A 17,050-nucleotide genomic window follows, 5' to 3' on the forward strand; every position below is an offset into this window, starting at 1 on the left:
GCAGTGCATTCATGCAAAAACGACAGCCTCCTGATAGTATTCCAGCTCATTTGTTTAAACTTACAGTTAAGTAGCTTCGGACCACATAGAGAAGACTCAGGGTGGGGACAGCAAAAGCAGATTCTAAAATGTCAGACCTTAAAGACCACCAAATCTGATTCTCTCCTGTGTTAAAACTGAAAGCTGAAAAAAAAAAACCAAAAAAAAAACCCAATCAGGTTCAAAAACAACAACAACAAAAAAGTGAAAGCTGAGACCCAGAAGGGAGGAAACTCACTCAAGTGTACATGGGTGAATAGCAGCAGAGTGGGAATCTGAAGAGGATAATCACATCCGTCTTTCAGAGCATCCTTCACTTTGCTGAGATGCTTCGCCTTTCTGATCTCATTTCACACTCCGAGGAGCCCCTGAGTCAGGGAGCTGGGTACCATGCCCCCATCTCACTGCTGAAATACTGAGGAGCAAGAAGGCCAAGGTCTTGCACGAGTACACGTAACCAGTGAGTGCTAAGGCTACAATCCAACTCTCCTTAAGTTCAGATCATGCCCTTTTCATGCGATCAGGGGATCCTGGGGGTTTTCATAAAGGACAAGAAAGAGTGTCCATGAGGCAGTGGCTTTCAAACATTTTTAAACACACCCCTAATAAGAAGTCATTTCACCTGGGTCTCCGGGGCAGTGGGGGATGCTACCTGTCCTCCATTCTCTCTTTCTTGCTTTTAGTACTAGAACCCCCTAAGTTTGAGTGGGCACCCAGTTGCTCAGCTGGAAGACTACATTTCCCATCAGCCTCTCCTAGCAAGTGGGTATGACCCGGAGGCTACCTTCCGGCCTCTAGGATGTGGGAAGAAGTGTGTGCACCTCAGGTGGGGCCCTTGGAAAAGGAGAGCACCTGCCTTCCGCTTCCTCTCCACCCTCTCCTGTGGGCCGTACGGCTTGCTGCAGGCGGGGGCCAGGCCAGGCCAGGCTGATGAGGGTCACACCCAGGGGAGGTGGAACACCCTGGGAAGGATCTGGGGGTCTAGATTATCCCACAGAGCACAGCTGTCTACCAACCCTGGCCCCCTGCCCACCTCTGGCTGGGTGCAGACAGGGAAGCAAACTTCTACCTTGTTGAGGCACTATATTGTGTGTCCCTTTAATACAGCAGCATAGTGTAGCCCTGACTAACGTGCCCAGGCTACACTCACACACACACGTGCATACTCACGCAAACACACACACACACACACACACACACACAACAAAACAGATGTTTCAGAGATGATGCCTCTTCTTACCATGTGAAATGTGCCTTGGTCTAGCCCATTCCATTCCATTCCATTCCATTCTGCCCTGCTCTACTTTTTTTTTTTTAAAAAAAAAACAGATATGGCTCCTTCCCCTGACCTCATGACCCACTAATGGGTTACGACCTGCAGGACTAGAGCACTTGTCTGGAGACAATGCACTAACCTTTGCCGAGGGACCCTTGAGCAAAGCACTTTGCAAAAAGAGGTGGAAGGAAGCACCTACCCTGGCAGCTACCACAGATATGCAAAAATGCAAGGATTGGGCTTCCCTGGTGGCACAGTGGTTGAGAATCTGCCTGCCAATGCAGGGGACACGGCTTCGAGCCCTGGTCTGGGAAGATCCCACATGCTGCGGAGCAACTAGGCCCGTGAGCCACAATTACTGAGCCTGCGCACCTGGAGCCTGTGCTCCGCAACAAGAGAGGCCACGATAGTGAGAGGCCCGTGCACCGCGATGAAGAGTGGCCCCCGCTCGCCACAACTAGAGAAAGCCCTCACACAGAAACGAAGACCCAACACAGCCATAAATAAATAAATAAATAAATAAAGTTAAAAAAAAAAAAAAGAAGCACGGAGCTCGGGAACGACAGGGGCACACTGTGGGCTGGTCTCTGGAGTCGGTGGATGCCGCCCGCAGGACTCCGCGGAGGCGAGTTCACAACGGGGCGGGCACTGACTTTGCATCCAGTAGCGTTAAAGCATCCCGAGAGTCCAAGTGTACACCTCTGCACTCTCCAGCCACGCTGGCACCTTTATACACTCAAGCTCAGGTGTGCCAAGGACCAGGTGCCGGGAATAACGAGGCCCTGCTCCTCTGGGCAACTCACTCAGACCACCCGTTCTCTGCTTTCCATTTTCTGGGAGAATTTTCATCTTCCTCGGGTCTGCTCCCACCTCTCCCCTCCTCTTGGCTAACTTTACAAGCAACAGTGGCATTGTAAGAAAGAGTCCTTTGGGCTTACATACTGGCCGCGTGGCCCTGAGGAACTTAGGGGAACTGTTCAATACTCGGTCTGTTCACCTGTAAACTGGGTGCAGTGGCACCTGTCCAGAGAGGACCGAACTCCAGTGAAAAGAGTCAGGTGGCTGGTGTTCTTGAGCACCTACTATGTGACAAGTATTAAATCGGGTACTGGGTTCAGAGAGCATAAAAGCAGTGATGTATGTAGGGCGCTGATGAGGGGTCTGGCTGGGTTTCGGGTTGTCATGTCACCTATCACGGTGTGGCTTTTACCATCATTCTGGGATAGTTGGCAGGTAGCAAAGGGTGGAGAGAGGATTTTCACCTGCAGAGCTGACAACAGAATGAAAATTTCAAGGCAGTCAGGGCAGCCTCAGAGGGGAAATTTCCATCTCAGCAAGAAAAGGCATTCATTTCTACCTATTTGGGTTGATGGATTTGTCCACTGAAACCCGTTTGAAGAATATATATATATATATATATTTTTTTTTTTAAACGACATTTAGTTTATTTTGAGTTAAAATAAACCTCAGTAAATATTATTGTGATCTCTCCTTACCCTGCCACAAATAAAATATAATGAGCTCGACGTTTAGATAATCCTCTGATTTTTCTCAGTAGACGTTTTAGATAAAAGACAAAGAGTTTCTTATTTTTGGGTTCATAAAACATTCTACATTTATGGCTTCATTTTTCTGAAATCCAGATCAAAGCCTGGCTGTGAAATTTTACTGTCCCACTGCTCACGGGTCTGTTGACTTACTGCATACTTCAAAATTCCCTTCTTCCCTCTAGACCCTCTGACCACCTTCTTTTTTTTTGTAAAAAAAGGACATTTGCATTTGGTGCTATTCAGGACCCTGAAGATGTAGATTGGCAGAGTAAGGCGGGGGGAGCCGAAACAACATTTTCCTGGGTTCTAATTAGAAGAATTAACTGTATTCATAGCAAGGCCCTCTCCTAGAGCCCCTGATTCCCCCACGAAGCAAGATGTTCTTGTGCTGAATGCAAATGCAAGTGAGGTTGGTCATTCATAGCCTGTGATCTCCGCCCCCTACCCCGTTCACTAGATGCCTTTATGATCTTTGTTTATATTAATCCCCAAAGAACTAAGCTTCATTTCATTTTATTTGGTAGAGAAACCCAACAGCGAAAAGTTCAGGAGACCCAAATGTTTCCATAATTGCTTTGAGTTCTGAATGTATTTCAGGCTGACAGCAAAGATAAAAAGCCCCTTGCGGTCTGGTGTTGGGAATCATTTTTCAGTGCTGTGTGTGGGAAATTGAGCCTGGGCTGTAACGGGGTGGGTTCAGGGAGGCTGGAGTTTTCAGACTGCAGTGAAATGGGTCCCGGCTGTCACTTTAAATCATCCCTGCATTTCAGGCCTTGGTATCAATCACACCTCGGATGAACAACACCACGTTGGAAACAAATTTGGGGAGAAGCAAACAGGGGGCGGCTGGGCTCTTGTTTACGTCTTCTGTCGTGTTTCTTAAATTGTTCACATTTTCTTTTTCCACCCACTTGGATAATTCCTGCTTTCAGTGGTGACGGAAATGAACAGGGGCCAGAATACTACAAGCTATTCCCATGATGATTGCAGCTGAGACCACAGGCCAAACCATGGATGTGTCATGAGAAAAGCTGGGTCCTGCACAGTTTCCTGGGCTGCAGAGGCTCCCGGGAAGTTTGGAGAACTGGGGTCTTCCTCCCCCATAACAGGGCGGATCCACCCAGGATCTGCTCTTTGGCACCGTCTCAACTTTTTACCTTTACTTTTCCCATCTGAATAATGGGCCCATTTTGTGTTGCCACTTCGTATAATTCTAAAAATCTCTGCAAATAATTTCAATATGGCTGTGAAATACACAGGAGATTGAGATCCTTAGAGCAAGAAGAGTCCTGCATAGGCCATTTTCCTAGGAACTCAATGATCATGCCTCTAAACTTTTCCAGTATCTTAGGAACCATTCCCACATGGAGTTCAGTTTGGGGGGAAATTTCAGGAAGTACTTAGTTTGAGCAGTGGTTCTCAAACTTTTTGATCTCAGAACCCCTTTACAATCTTAAAAATCACTGAGAGTCCCAAAGAGTTTGGTGTCTGTGCGTTATATCTATTATTATTCACTGTATTAGAATTTAAAACTGAGAAACACTTAGAATATTTATTTTAAAATAGCAATAATAAACCCATAACCTGGGGCTTCCCTGGTGGTGCAGTGGTTAAGAATCTGCCTGCCAATGCAGGGGACACGGGTTCGAGCCCTGGTCCGGGAAGATCCCACATGCCGCGGAGCAACTAAGCCCGTGCGCCACAACTACTGAGCCTGCGCTCTAGAGCCCACGAGCCACAACTACTGAGCCCTGTGTGCCTAGAGCCCGTGCTGCACAACAAGAGAAGCCACCGCAATGAGAAGCCCGCACACCGCAACTAAGAGCAGCCTCCGCTCGTCGCAACTAGAGAAACCCGCGCGCAGCAACGAAGACCCAACGCAGCCAAAAATAAATAAATAAAATAAATAAATTTATTTAAAAAAACCCCATAACCTACATAGTTCACTTTTAATGAAAAATAACAGTATGTTCCCAACCCCTCCCCCAAAATCAGTGAGAAGAGTAGCATTGTTTTAGCATTTTTGCAAATCTCTTTGATGTTTGTTATAATAGAAAACAATTCAATTTTTAGTCTGCTTCTGACTTTGTTGTAATATTGGTTTGGCCCAAATGAAATTTTTGGCCAACCCAATACGTTTTGATTGAAGTATAAGAAGAAAATCCACCTTACACAGATAGTTGGAGAAGGGAGGAGTATTTTGATAAGGTTCTCCAGATCACTGTAGCTTTTCTTCTTTGATACTACACCAAAATTTGACAAGTGGCAGTTTCGTAAAGGTTAGTTGCAATGTGGAATCTGAAACCCTGTGAATGGACTTTTAATTCTCTGGTGCATTAAAATTCATTGGTGTAACTGGTGTCTCTGGCACTCTGAATGGATCTTTTACCCGAGGAAGGAAGGAAATCACCAAGCACCCACCGCGCGCCCATTCTTTCTGTTACATCATTGAATTCTTTCCCGCATTCATCCATTATTGAACTGAGCACATAAAATAACCAAATACTATATGAAGCACTGGCAAAAAGTGAAGTTGTCAAAGACCAGCTCCTGCCTTCAAAAGGAGCTATGAAATGGAAAGAGGCTGAATGGGAGTTAGACAGCTCGATCCAGCTCAATCTTTCACTGTGTTGATGTTCAGAAGTAAACAGATTTGTGAAACGCTCCTTAGAAAACAAAACGATTTGAGGTTCAAATAAGTTTGTGAAGCACTTCCTCCCTCATGAAGATTCTGAATGCACAATGGGAAGATAAGGACTCTTTAAGTCCTTTAGTAAAGAAACTTGTTTAACCCAGCATCTTCCAAACTTACTTGATCACGGGCTCTTTTTCACGAAATGCCTGCTGGCCTGTTGACTAAGCATGAGAGCATCAGACTTGGGTAACCAGACTTGGTTCTGGTGAGGTCTCCTAAATTGCTGGGTACCCTGGAAAATTCTCACCATCAGTGGACGCTGGGGACAGTAAGACCTGCTCTGACTGCCTTGCCCCGGGTTATGCCATTTAATTCTTAGAGCAATCTTAGAGGGGAGGGTATCATTACACCTGCTTTACAGCCGAGGAAGCAGACGTTTAGGAAGGATAATAACTAACGAGGTTGCTCATCGGGTTTCTGGTGAAGCCAAGACTCAACCCAGATCCGGCTGGTAGACATCGCCTTGCCTGATGGTCAGGGTCCCCTTGCTTGGTCTTTTGCGTTGACTCACATTGCATTCTTATTTGCGTCTTGCATTTTATCTAATTTTTGGCCTCTTAGTCTTATCTCTCGGCTGGATTGCAAGCCCCTGGGGGGGGTCAGGGATGGCTTCTTGGCCAGTTGATTTCTGCTCAGTGCCAGTTATGCCTTCTCTGTGGTGGGTGTTCAACGATGTGCATTAATGGAATGACTGAGCCCACACTGGGCTTCTTTTCTAGCCAAGTGCTCAACTCCTGGTGCCCCGAGTGTCCGTGCTCTGGTCTTTGGGGCAGGGGTGGACCAAAAGGCAAGCTGATTGTTTTTCTCATCCCTCTGTGAATGCTGCTTAGCATTGAACCCGCCCTGTCTACACACTTAATGCTATGTCTCCCAGCTGCAACCATGCAGAAGACACAACCCAGAGACCCCGCTGTTGTCTGGTCCATGGGGAAGGGAAGACGTTCTTCTAGCACACACGGCCACAGAATAGATATGAGCCATTAGACGGGCAGCTCCATGGATACGATGCCTAAGAAAAGGGTCAATTTCTTGCTCAACTTCTTAAAGAATGTGTTTGGAAGTGTGATTTTATTAACTCGCTCGCACATATTCATTTGGTTTCTGCCATGTTCTCAGCACCATGAGTTATTCCAGAGAAGTTTAAGACCCCAGTCCATGAATCTACTCTGAATTTATTTAATCAGAGTTTCTTTGCTGTCAGGGTTTCCATAGATTTTTTTTTTTTAAAAGAAAGCCAGAGATCTGATTCATTTTCATGAGTATTTCACGCGAACCTGCTTTCTATCAAATCATCTGTGTTTCCTAATCTACAAAAAGATGTGTGTTAATTCTTTTCTTTCTCAGAAAGTGTTTGTGAACTTTCAAGGGAAAAAAAAAACTTGGAAAAATGAATAGCAATTTCAGGAATTTCCAGAGTAAATGAGGCTTTGAGCAGAGCCTATGATCAGTGTGCATAATTCATTAAAAACAAATCACTCTGCAAAATTGGGTAAACCAACATCCTAAGACTGTCTCTGTGTGCCATGTGGCGGCCATTTAGTCCATGGCTGTTGCTAATGAAGCTCTTTATATAAATTTGAGAGTAAACAGATTTGGACAAATTTATTTGCTGGGAAAGCAGCAGCCGCTATCCCTGCCCAAATCACACAGGCCCTTAAAATGTGGTTTGGAGAAAATTATCCTTCTAGAGACGTGTGTGTGTGTGTGTGTGTGTGTGCGTGCGTGTGCGCATGCCCATGCGCCCTTGTGTGCATCGTGTAGAATTATTTTGCATTATTGCGAAGCTCTGGAGACAGAGACTCTATGTTTTAAATAACTAATCGCTTTCAAATAGGGGACCAATTAAGAAAACAAGAGCAGTCATAGAACTGAGCTTGTGCTATAAGAACAGGTGATAACATAGTGAACCCTGTTCTATGCCTCGTGTTTTATCATCTTCTCAGCAACCCTGTGAGATACTACAGCCCAGGCTGAGCTAGGGGAAGGGATTTGCACTTTATACATTAAGCATCTTGTAAGCAGTAGACTGAAGACTGAAGAAACTCAGGTTTTTGAGTCCAAAGTATGTGCTTTGAGTCCAAAGTATTGCACTTTATTCATAAATCTGAAAGATTCTTTGGAAGAAAATGAAACTGAGAATGCATCTCTTATTTGCCAATTTGAATGTAAAAGGGTAATTCTGGACCCATATGTTCCAGATTAGGTGTGGGACATGCTCATATTCACCTCCAAATTGCGAGTCCTCCATTTTGTCTTCTGTAGATAGGCATGGTTTTTAACGTTTTTAGTTGTTTCTGTTTCCTTTCTGTTTGTTTGTTTTGCTTCATTTTAAAATTATCCTAATAGGAGACAATCAATTTAAGTTCAGATTTATGACTCAAAATATTCCAGTGAACATAGTTCTGGATTGTTGATGGAGTTCTGCAGGAAGGAAAAACACTATCACTTTATCTACACAACGGTTCTCGTCTGGCGTTGGATAGAGTTCTGTAATGATTTCATGACTGATGTGAAAATGTCACTAGTCTTAGACATTTAAAATACATTACGGTGAGCTCTGTAAAAAGCAACAACAATGACAACAGTGAAGTTTCACCCTAAAAGCACGTTCCTATGCCTACAGATTAATTCCGGAAGTAACCCTGAGCTAAATGTTTCCAGAGGCAAAGCAAAGGATCTGTGTGGTGTGGTGACCAGGACAGCTCTTAGAAAAGTTTTTCCAACTTGTTTTGCAACCTGGGATCTTGTTATTCCTTTGTTGACTTAGCTGTTTTCACTAGATTTGAACGTGGCCATTTCTGGCATCCCTCTCGTTCCACTCAGTAGGGAAGCCAACCTCAGATACGGAAGTATCTCTTCCTAAATAGACATCCATGCTAGGCTAGGTTCACGGAGAAATGATTCGCAAGGGTGAGCCATGGCAACTCGTTATTTTCTCCCTGTGGTCTGGATTCCTGAGGAAAACTTTGACTCTTTTCTGATGCTTTTCCACCTTATTTACTTGGGGAAAAATTACAGGACACGTGAATATTCTGAACAGTTTCCAGAACAATTACACTTGCTGGTGAGTGATTCTTTCACGTTTCCACCACATAGAACACTGTGCCATCCCCCCACCAAGCTCTTTTTGGGGGAAATCAGGAAGGAAGCTCAGAGACTATGTATACTTCAACGCAGTGAATTCTATTCCAACGAGAGAAGGACCAAGGACCTCTTGACCGCCCGTGTTTGCCTCTATTTTTCTGAACCATCTTGGAGTCTGCCTGGCTGACTTTCTGTTCTCTGGTGCTTGTGGGCTGGTTGGCGTTGGCCCTGGTCAGGAGGAGAACAGAAAAATCCTCAGGGAAAGTACAGGATGTGACAGAAAACTGAGCTGGTGAATCAGGGGTGGGCTGGTCTCCATTGTGTCAAAAGTGCAAGAGTTCTAGAAGGTTGTGGGCAGGAAATGGCATTGCTGAGTCAGAGGAGAGGACCTTGCCCCGTGAGTCAGGACCCTCGACAGACACACCTTGGGGCGCAGACGTAGATGAAGCCCCGGAGACAGCTGTGGAGGGGTTAACGGAAAAGAGAACTCGCAAGCTTGTTGAGTGTTATTGCGTCCCAAACCTCAGTGCATTCTAGGGAAAAAGATATCTTGAGATGCGGTCTTGGGCAGGTTCCCTAGAAGCAGACCCTGGAGCAAGGCTGTGTGTGAAAGGGGTTGATTCGGAAAGTTCACAGGGAAGACAGGTTGAGGAGGTGTGAGGAAGTGGGAGTGGGAAAAGAAGGAGGCCAGGCCAGGGTGAGGCTTCAGGCAAAAACCCCAGCCACCAGGGCTGGCTGCTGGGCAGCCAGTGTGCCCACAGGCGGGCAGGAGGTCAGAGGGCACGTGCGGGAGATGCGGGGGCCAGCTCGCACTGCATCAAAAGAGCAGACTGCGTGCTTCCCAACTCCATGCTGAGCGACTGCCATATGGGATTATTTACACTATGGGAATCAGCAAATGCTACAACTCAGGACTTTTTTTTTGGAGAGCTACGCATTTACCAGCCTGGGTGGACCTCTGACAATGTCTGGCGCAGACACACCCAGCAGACATTTACTGAGTAGTTCCTGTGTGGCAGGCTCAGGTATAAGCATTCCTCTACACATCAGCTCTGTAGTCCTCACAACGATCCCATGGAGAAAATACTATTTATCATCCTCATTTACGAAAGAGGAGACGGAGGCACAGAGACGGCAGGTGATTTGTTAAGGACAAGTCAGCCCGTTCATAAGGGTGGAGCTGCAGCCAAAGCAGTAGAGCCCCAGAGTCTGTGCTCTTCAATATGCAATATTCAACCATGTAAAATATACAGGCTTGCGCTGCACAGAAAAGACTTTCCTTGACGATGAGAAAGCATATGTGTGGAGGTCATTCACTGCAACATGACTTGCCATTGCAAAATATTGGAAATTACCAAAATGCCCACACCTAGGAGATCCGGTTGAACAAACTATGGCCCATCCACACAGTGGAACCCTACACAGCTGTAAAAAGGAATGAGAAGGTGTGATCCGGACTGACATGGGGCGATATCCAGGGAGCGATGTTAAGGGGGAAAAGAACCCTGAGTGCAAAACAGAATGCATAATGTTCCATATTTTTGCATATAATATATATTTATTTCGTATGTGTATATCTCTTATGTACACACATAGATATGCATGTGTGTACAGTATGTGTGTGTGTATGTGTGTGTGTGTGTAATATTTTCCCTCCTCCAAAAGACATGCAGGATGGATAAGCCAAAAATAATTAAGGAGATTGATTACCTAGGGGGAGTGGGAACGGGTGAAGGATTAGGGGAGGGAGTGGAACTTCCAAGTATTCCTTTTTTGAATCGTTTTGATTTTTGGAACTAAGGTACTGTTAATATTTTCCCTATTTAAAATTTTAAATCCATGAGGATGGGGGAAATGTCTGCAAGGTTGTAGGTACGCTTGCTCATGTGGGCCCTCTTTGCAACGGCGGTCCTTGGCACGAGGGATTGTCACAATTCACTCACACACGTGCCTGTGGCTCGTACTGCTCTGAGGGAAGCCCCGTCACAAAGGCTACGACACGGCCCCTGGTTGCTGAGGGCATGGGCGCTGCAATAGAGGCCAGCAATGCGCTCCTGGGATGGCCACGTGTCAAGAAAAGGTTCCCAAAGCTCAGATTTGAGGGTGCTTGGAAACAACAGGGAATCATCCAGGAGCCGGCAGCATCCGGAGATGACTCTCTCCACGCTGCAGAAGACAGCTCTTAGGGGACCCCAGGGCAGCTATGTTCCTCGAGCAAAGAGTCTGGTCATGACCCCCAAAACAGGGGTCAAGAGGTCACGGTGATGGGCTCTAGGTAAAGACCTTGGAGTTTGGCTTTTGTTCAGATCGGTGTTTGCTGTCCCCCTTTTTGCGCCAGATCCTCTCTCGTGGGGGCTGAAAGACTCGCTGGAGACGGGGCCAAGCGAGTCAGCAGATAAGAGAATGTGAACTTCCCTTCCCACTCCGAGCAGCCCAACCAGGCCGTGCATTTCATGAGAACAGCTCTCTCTTGAGGTTTGTGCTAATTCCTTTTCCCAACTGGGCTGGGAATGCCATCAGACAGCTGCACTGGTGTGGTCCAGGGTGTCTGCGTCTGTCCTGACAGCCACCGGAAAGCGCGCAAATCCACAGACACAGGGAGGACGTTTCGGAGACTGGCGGCCGTGTGAAATCAGAGCTCCGTGTTTAAGAAGAAGGGTCGCATTGCTTGGTTTTCCAGCTCATTCTCGGGACTGGTTCTGATTTCACATCCCTGGTCACAGGGGCTGAGTCACCTTCTCATCTAACGTACAGGAAAGAGCATCAGTTAGTACAGACCAGCCCTGTATGCTTGTCCTGGTTTCTTCTCTTCCAAGCTGTGTGACCTTGGAGCAGTCCATTTCCTTCTCTGAACCCCAGATGATACAATGGAAATACTGCTATCTGCCTGCATCCAGGGCTAGACCAGGTTGTCTGCTGAAAGCCCTCAACCACTTACCTCTCTGATAACAGCAGCTCTGGGAATTGAACCCAGTCTTGTCCATTCAAAGCCACCAGCCTTTCCTCCCGTCCCAGAAGTCCAAGAGGTAAGTGGTTAAAGGTGCAGCCTCCATTTTACTTTGCCTTTTACTGAGCACGTGACTCAATCCCTCTGCCCCTCAGTCCTCTCATCTTTAAAAAAATGGACCAATAATAGTCCTATCTCCAGGGGTTGATGAAAGACCAAATGTGTTGAAGTCTCAGAATGGTACAAAGAATGTCGGCTGTTGTGGCCATGGTGCCTCTAGACTCACATCCGTGTGTGCTGAGCTCTTCCCTCCGATTAGCCCGAGGTCTAGGTCGGGAGAAGTAAATCCAGGGCACACACTCCACCACGTCCACGGCAGATGTCACCAGTCGCTGGCCTCACCCTTCTCCACGGTCGGGGTGGAGCCTCAGAAACCTCAGGCAGGCACGGCTAGTTGACGGCAGCTGACGCGTGAGCCTCGCCGCCATCCACCGGTGTAGGTGAGCGTGGGCCTTTGATCTTCTGCAGGATGATCTGCTTTGCATGGAAACTGAGGCCACCTTCGCAATCTGGAAGATATCCAGGCGCCTTTCACAGGTTCAGAAACAGGCGGCTCCCTCCGAGGCCTCCCCAAATGAGGAGAGCCTCTGTTTCGTCCTGAAGGAACAGGGTCAGACGCTGCTCCTGCTGTCTGGGGTCAGGAAGAGCCCTCTGGAGGGAAGGCAGGGGGTGTCAGTGCACAGGATGAGATGATTCAGGGAGGCCGACAGTGGACTACAAATCCCCGTTGCGCAGAGGAGGCCAAGGTTACGCAGCCAGTGAGCGGGGAGGGGCCAGGTGCCCCCCGCCCGAATGCCGGCCTCCTTACCCCGGGGGCAGCTGCAGCGCTTCCCCTTGCTCTTACAGCTGTTTAGAGTCTGTAAAGCCGCTAATCCCCGGCCATGTGTCATTCCCAGCCAGTCAATGGGCCTCGCTTCAGCTCAAAGCTGAGAGGCCTGGCTCCCCCTCTGCACACTTAGTGTCCAAATATCTGATTTAGTGGGAGAAGCCCAGCACGGCCCCTCGGTGCCTTCTCAACCAGAGCCAGCGTAGAAGGTGCCAGAGACAAAAAGGCCTTGGGATGCATTTTCAGACGGAAGGAGAGGCGAATCTCTTTTCAGCTTCTCCAGGGAAGATCTCAGAAAGAGCTGATCTCTGCTCACCTTCCAGGTGCTGGGGCACCGCTAACCTTCACCAGGTAAACCTGGAATTCTAACCCTAAGACACAGCCAGAGAGGGGCACTCCTGCTGGGCAGAAGGTGCCGATGGAAAAACAATTTGAACCTTTTTAAGTTAAGCAAGTGGTTTATCTTTGGGTCTTAAATTCTGCAGAAAGTTCAGGATAGAAATGAGTTTCCTCCCAAACAAAGTCTGATTTACCTTGGTGGACACTGGAAACTCAAGCCGAGCGGCCATGTCTGTGCTTTGCTCATGCGCTGGACTCAATCAGGCCTGGGTTTAAATCCCAGCTCGGCCCCTGTTATGACTTGGGCCACTTCTGTCACTCTCTGAGCCTCAGTTTCCTCATCTGGGGGATGGGTGATTTCAGACCCCCAACACCACTCAGTCATCCCAACCAGAATCTTCCGAAAGTGAAAGGTCCCATCGGGGCATCCGACATGAAGAGGGACCCTCTCAGGCAAATCAGGGCTGTTTAGGGAATCAGCACCGGGACGAGCTCCAAGACCGTCACTTCGGGTTATGCACTCCTGTTCCAAAGTCCAGGTCCTCCTGGACACCCACTCACAACTCTGAAGTTTGTTTCTGTGGCAAGTGGCACAGAGAGGGAGGGTTGTTATCACTTCTGGAAACACAGGTGAGTCGACTCCGGAATAAAGAAATACTCCATTTTATTTCCGTGCTGCAGACGTGATGCTGGGCGCTCCCTTTGGTGAGGCTGAAGGGGAGCCGCTGTTGCCAGAGGCTTCCAGGGGGTTTTTCGAGGACCCCCTCCCGGCCCTGCCTGCTGCCCTCGCCCGAGGGGCCCTGGGACACGGGAACCATTGCCGAGCGGTGAAGGCTCACTGACGGCTGTCTTCCCTCAGGCTCTTTCCTGACGTTTCTCCATCACCATCTCTGAAGCCACCCGTCCTTTTCAGGAAAAAGAAAAAAAAACGCAGTAGTCTGACATTCCAAGAAACCCCAGAAGGAGGAATGTAGAAAATCAAACAGGCTGGTCCCCATCCAGCGGTTCCTCCGGGGAGAGAAACGATTTCGCACGCTAATGGCCCGGCCTCCGACGCTGACATTTTCTTGCAATGTACTTAAGTCCGGTTTGTTTTGCTTTCTGTCTCCACAACAATTACCAAGATTTATTTTTTATTGCTTCGGTTCACGCTGCCAGGACCACACTTCCTTTTTCTCTTTAAAGGAACAGCCATACTGAGCGGAGGGGCCTAGGAAGTGAGCATTTTCAATCGCAAAAATGAAAATAAACAAGGCTGCTTGCCTCTTCTGGAGACGGCCGGCCGCTTCCCCCACGCTCGGTGCCAGAGGGGCTCCTGGCTCTTCTCTGCTTGACACACGGGTTCACCCAGCGACTCGGCGGCAGCGCCCCGCGAGGCGGGTTGTCACAGAGAAATCATCCCCCCCCACCCCCGCAAAGGGGCCCCTCGGAGGAACCCCGGGCGCTCAAAAGGCACTTTGTTCTCAACCGCGGGAGACTGGGCTTCTTGTGGGGTGACAGGGATGAGGTTGGGGGTGAATCTTTCTCAGAGTTGATGTGGTTTTCCGAGGTGATGGTTTGGAGCTGGGGGACTCCTGTGAGTGTCCAGGTGGTCTGGGATGGGCTTGTCTGTGTCTTCCCTGCCACGCGGTGATGCGGGGCCATTCCAGCAAGGGCGGGGAGAGAACCGGCGTGTGTGCATCCCCGTTCCTCGAGGTCCTGGAGGTGCGACCCTGGGAAAGTTACTCACCCTCTCTGAGCCCCAGTTTTGTCACTGGAAGCACCTGCCTCCCTGGGCAGCTGTGAGGACCCCCTGAGACCATGGATGAAACGGGCTTGCACAGCCTGGCAGAGGTACCTGGGTAGGCTGCATAATGGCCCCATCTTGAGATGGGAGGTGATCCTGGATTATCCGGGTGGGTCCCATGTAGCAACAGGAAGGGCCTTATAAGACGGGGGCAGGAGGTCAGAGTCTGTGACGATGGAAGTGGAGGTTGGAGGGGTGCGGGGCAACGAGCTGAGGGATGCAGGCGCCTCCAGAGCTGGAAAAGGCAAAGGAGTGATTCTCCTCTGGAGTCTCCAGAAGGAACCAGCCCTGCGACACCTTCACTTGACCCGGTGAGACCACGTCAGATTTCTGACCTCCAGACTGTAAGAGAACACATGTGTGTTGTTTTAAGCTGAGTTTGTGGTCATTTGATACAGTAGCCCAGGAAGTGAGCACGCAGTGCTGGACCGCTGCTGTCACATCACTGACGGTGGTGATGAGCCTCTTCCCCGGGGTTGTCTCTCAGGTTCCATGTTGGCCTCCAGTGCCCTGAGGCTACACGTTTGTCTGTTCATTCATTCATTCCTGGGCACCCAGAATCTGCTGAGACTCTGCTGGGGCCGACATCTCAGGTACCCCTGCCCTTGCTCACTCTCCACCTTGGGCCCGCTCCTAACGCAGAGCCAGAGTTATCCTTCAAAACCAGGTCAGGCCACCCGGACAGGGATTTGTGTCTGTTTTGTCCTAGAGCAGCGTCTGGCTCGTAGTAGGAGCTCAGTAACGCTTGATGAGTGACTAAATACGGGAGCCCTGCTTCCATCAGCTCTCTCCCAAAGGCGAATGATGGGCCTGGGGCTGCAGAAGGGGAAGGAACCTCTAGCTGCTCTGGGGTCTCTCCCTCCAGGCTCACACACACACACACACACACGTGTTCACATGAATCAGAATGTGTTTGACATGGAGAGAGCGGGAGAGGTCTCTGTGTCCAAATCCCCCCCTTTTTAATAAGGGCACCAGTCATATTGGATTAGGGCTCACCCTGAAGACCTCATTTTAACTAATTACATCTGCAACAAACCTATTTCCAAATACGGTCACATTCCAAGGCACTGGGGGTTAGGACTTCATCAGACGAATATGGGTGGGGGGGACACAATTCAACCCATGACACCCTCCCTGACATGGACACCCCCTCCTTCCATCACCGCCATCACAGACAGCTCCTTCCTCTGAACTTTCTGAGCATTTTTTACATTCTTCTTTTTCTACATTTGCCATAAATTTAAACCCCATGAAGACAGGGGGTTTGGTCTTGTTTGCACACTGCCACGTCCCAGCACTCCCCAAATAGTGCCTGGTGCATAACAGGGGCTCAATAAATGTTTGCTGAGTGACTGAACAAGAGACCTGACTCCCGAATCTTTCGTTAGACTGTGCGCCCACCCAGGGCAGGAACGTGGCAACTTTATCAGGGCAAACACTCAGTGAATGCTTGGGAAATGGAATCACTTTTTGGTCCAGCGGCGAAATTTCCTGTGACTCAGTAAATCACTTTAACTAATGAAGGAATAACAATCCCAGAGGAACAGAAGTTTCAACTATGCAGATTATTTCTGAGTTTTTAAAAAGTGTCTCTTCAAAGAAATAAGTCCCTGGGGACTGCTGGCTCTCCATAAAGCCTGACTTTCCACTCGCTTAAGTAGCTCATTTTGGCCCTGAGACAAGATCCAGTTGGTGGTTTTTAATAAATAATGTTTTCTGTGTTACAAAAGCAAAATTGAGAAAATTTACAGAAGTAGAAGGAATTAAGAAAAAATAACCCATCAGCCACAGACAACCAGATTGTTAATATGCCACTGTATTTCTTTCTAGTCTTTTTTTATATGTCTATTTTTATGTGGTGATAAACAAATTTAAGTGCAATTGGGTTGCTGCTTCAATTAAACAAAATCCATCTTGAAAATATCCTCCAGTTTCCACACAATTCGAAAACCCCAGAGGCGAGAGTCTGGATGGGGCTGGAGGGAGGGGGTGGGGAGGGGCTGAGAGCTTGGGCCTGGGGTGGGAGCGACAGGGCGCAGCTGGTCCTGGGCAACGTTGTTCCCGGAATCCCAGTCCTTGAATGCCCACGTGGACGGCACTATTGAGATGGATGTAAAACAAGGACAAACACAGCGCCATAAAACCCATTTCCTGGCCTGGGCTCCCAGTTCATCTGCAACTTGCACTTTTCCAATTACAAGGCCCTTCTGGAGCACGGGTGGGAAAGTGCGGCCACTTCCCACCGAGTGAGCGGCTCCAGGTCGGCTCGGATCCGGGACAAGGCCGTGGGTATTTTGGAGGGGAAATGATACATCCCCACGGCCGAAAGCAATGGGGCCGATTCAGGCTTTGTGGTGGCCGCTGATGTCATTTCAGAGAAAGAGCTAAAAAGCTGCTTTGTTTTTCAGACAGTGTTTCTGAAATTGTCTTCTTTAAAAAAAAAAA

The 17,050-nt window shown here is 48.4% G+C and overlaps 2 protein-coding genes and 1 long non-coding RNA gene across 13 annotated transcripts in view; 1 reads left to right on the forward strand and 2 right to left on the reverse strand.

Moving 5' to 3' along the window:
* Positions 1-17,050, reverse strand: part of MTHFSD (methenyltetrahydrofolate synthetase domain containing) — a 305,628-nt gene that overhangs the window by 93,899 nt on the left and 194,679 nt on the right. The gene's annotated exons all lie outside the window — the stretch shown is intronic.
* The window catches only part of LOC309648402 (uncharacterized protein C16orf95 homolog), a 487,317-nt gene that overhangs the window by 12,029 nt on the left and 458,238 nt on the right, over positions 1-17,050 (reverse strand). For 7 of the 11 annotated variants that reach the window (XM_082436953.1, XM_082436954.1, XM_082436952.1 and 4 more), the window contains one exon: positions 7-454. The exons of 1 other annotated variant lie outside the window; for it this stretch is intronic. The gene's annotated coding sequence lies outside the window, so the exon portion shown is untranslated. Of the gene's footprint in view, positions 1-6; positions 455-17,050 lie in introns of those variants that run through there. 3 more of the 11 variants (XM_082436948.1, XM_082436947.1, XM_082436944.1) reach the window with 2 other exon arrangements.
* Positions 434-13,813, forward strand: LOC309648408. Its single transcript, XR_014256656.1, has 2 exons — positions 434-12,828; positions 13,498-13,813. It is a non-coding gene; the product is annotated as an uncharacterized lncRNA (long non-coding RNA).

This window comes from Balaenoptera physalus (assembly GCF_965194825.1).
Source record: "Balaenoptera physalus genome assembly, chromosome: 19".
Taxonomy (NCBI): domain Eukaryota; kingdom Metazoa; phylum Chordata; class Mammalia; order Artiodactyla; family Balaenopteridae; genus Balaenoptera; species Balaenoptera physalus.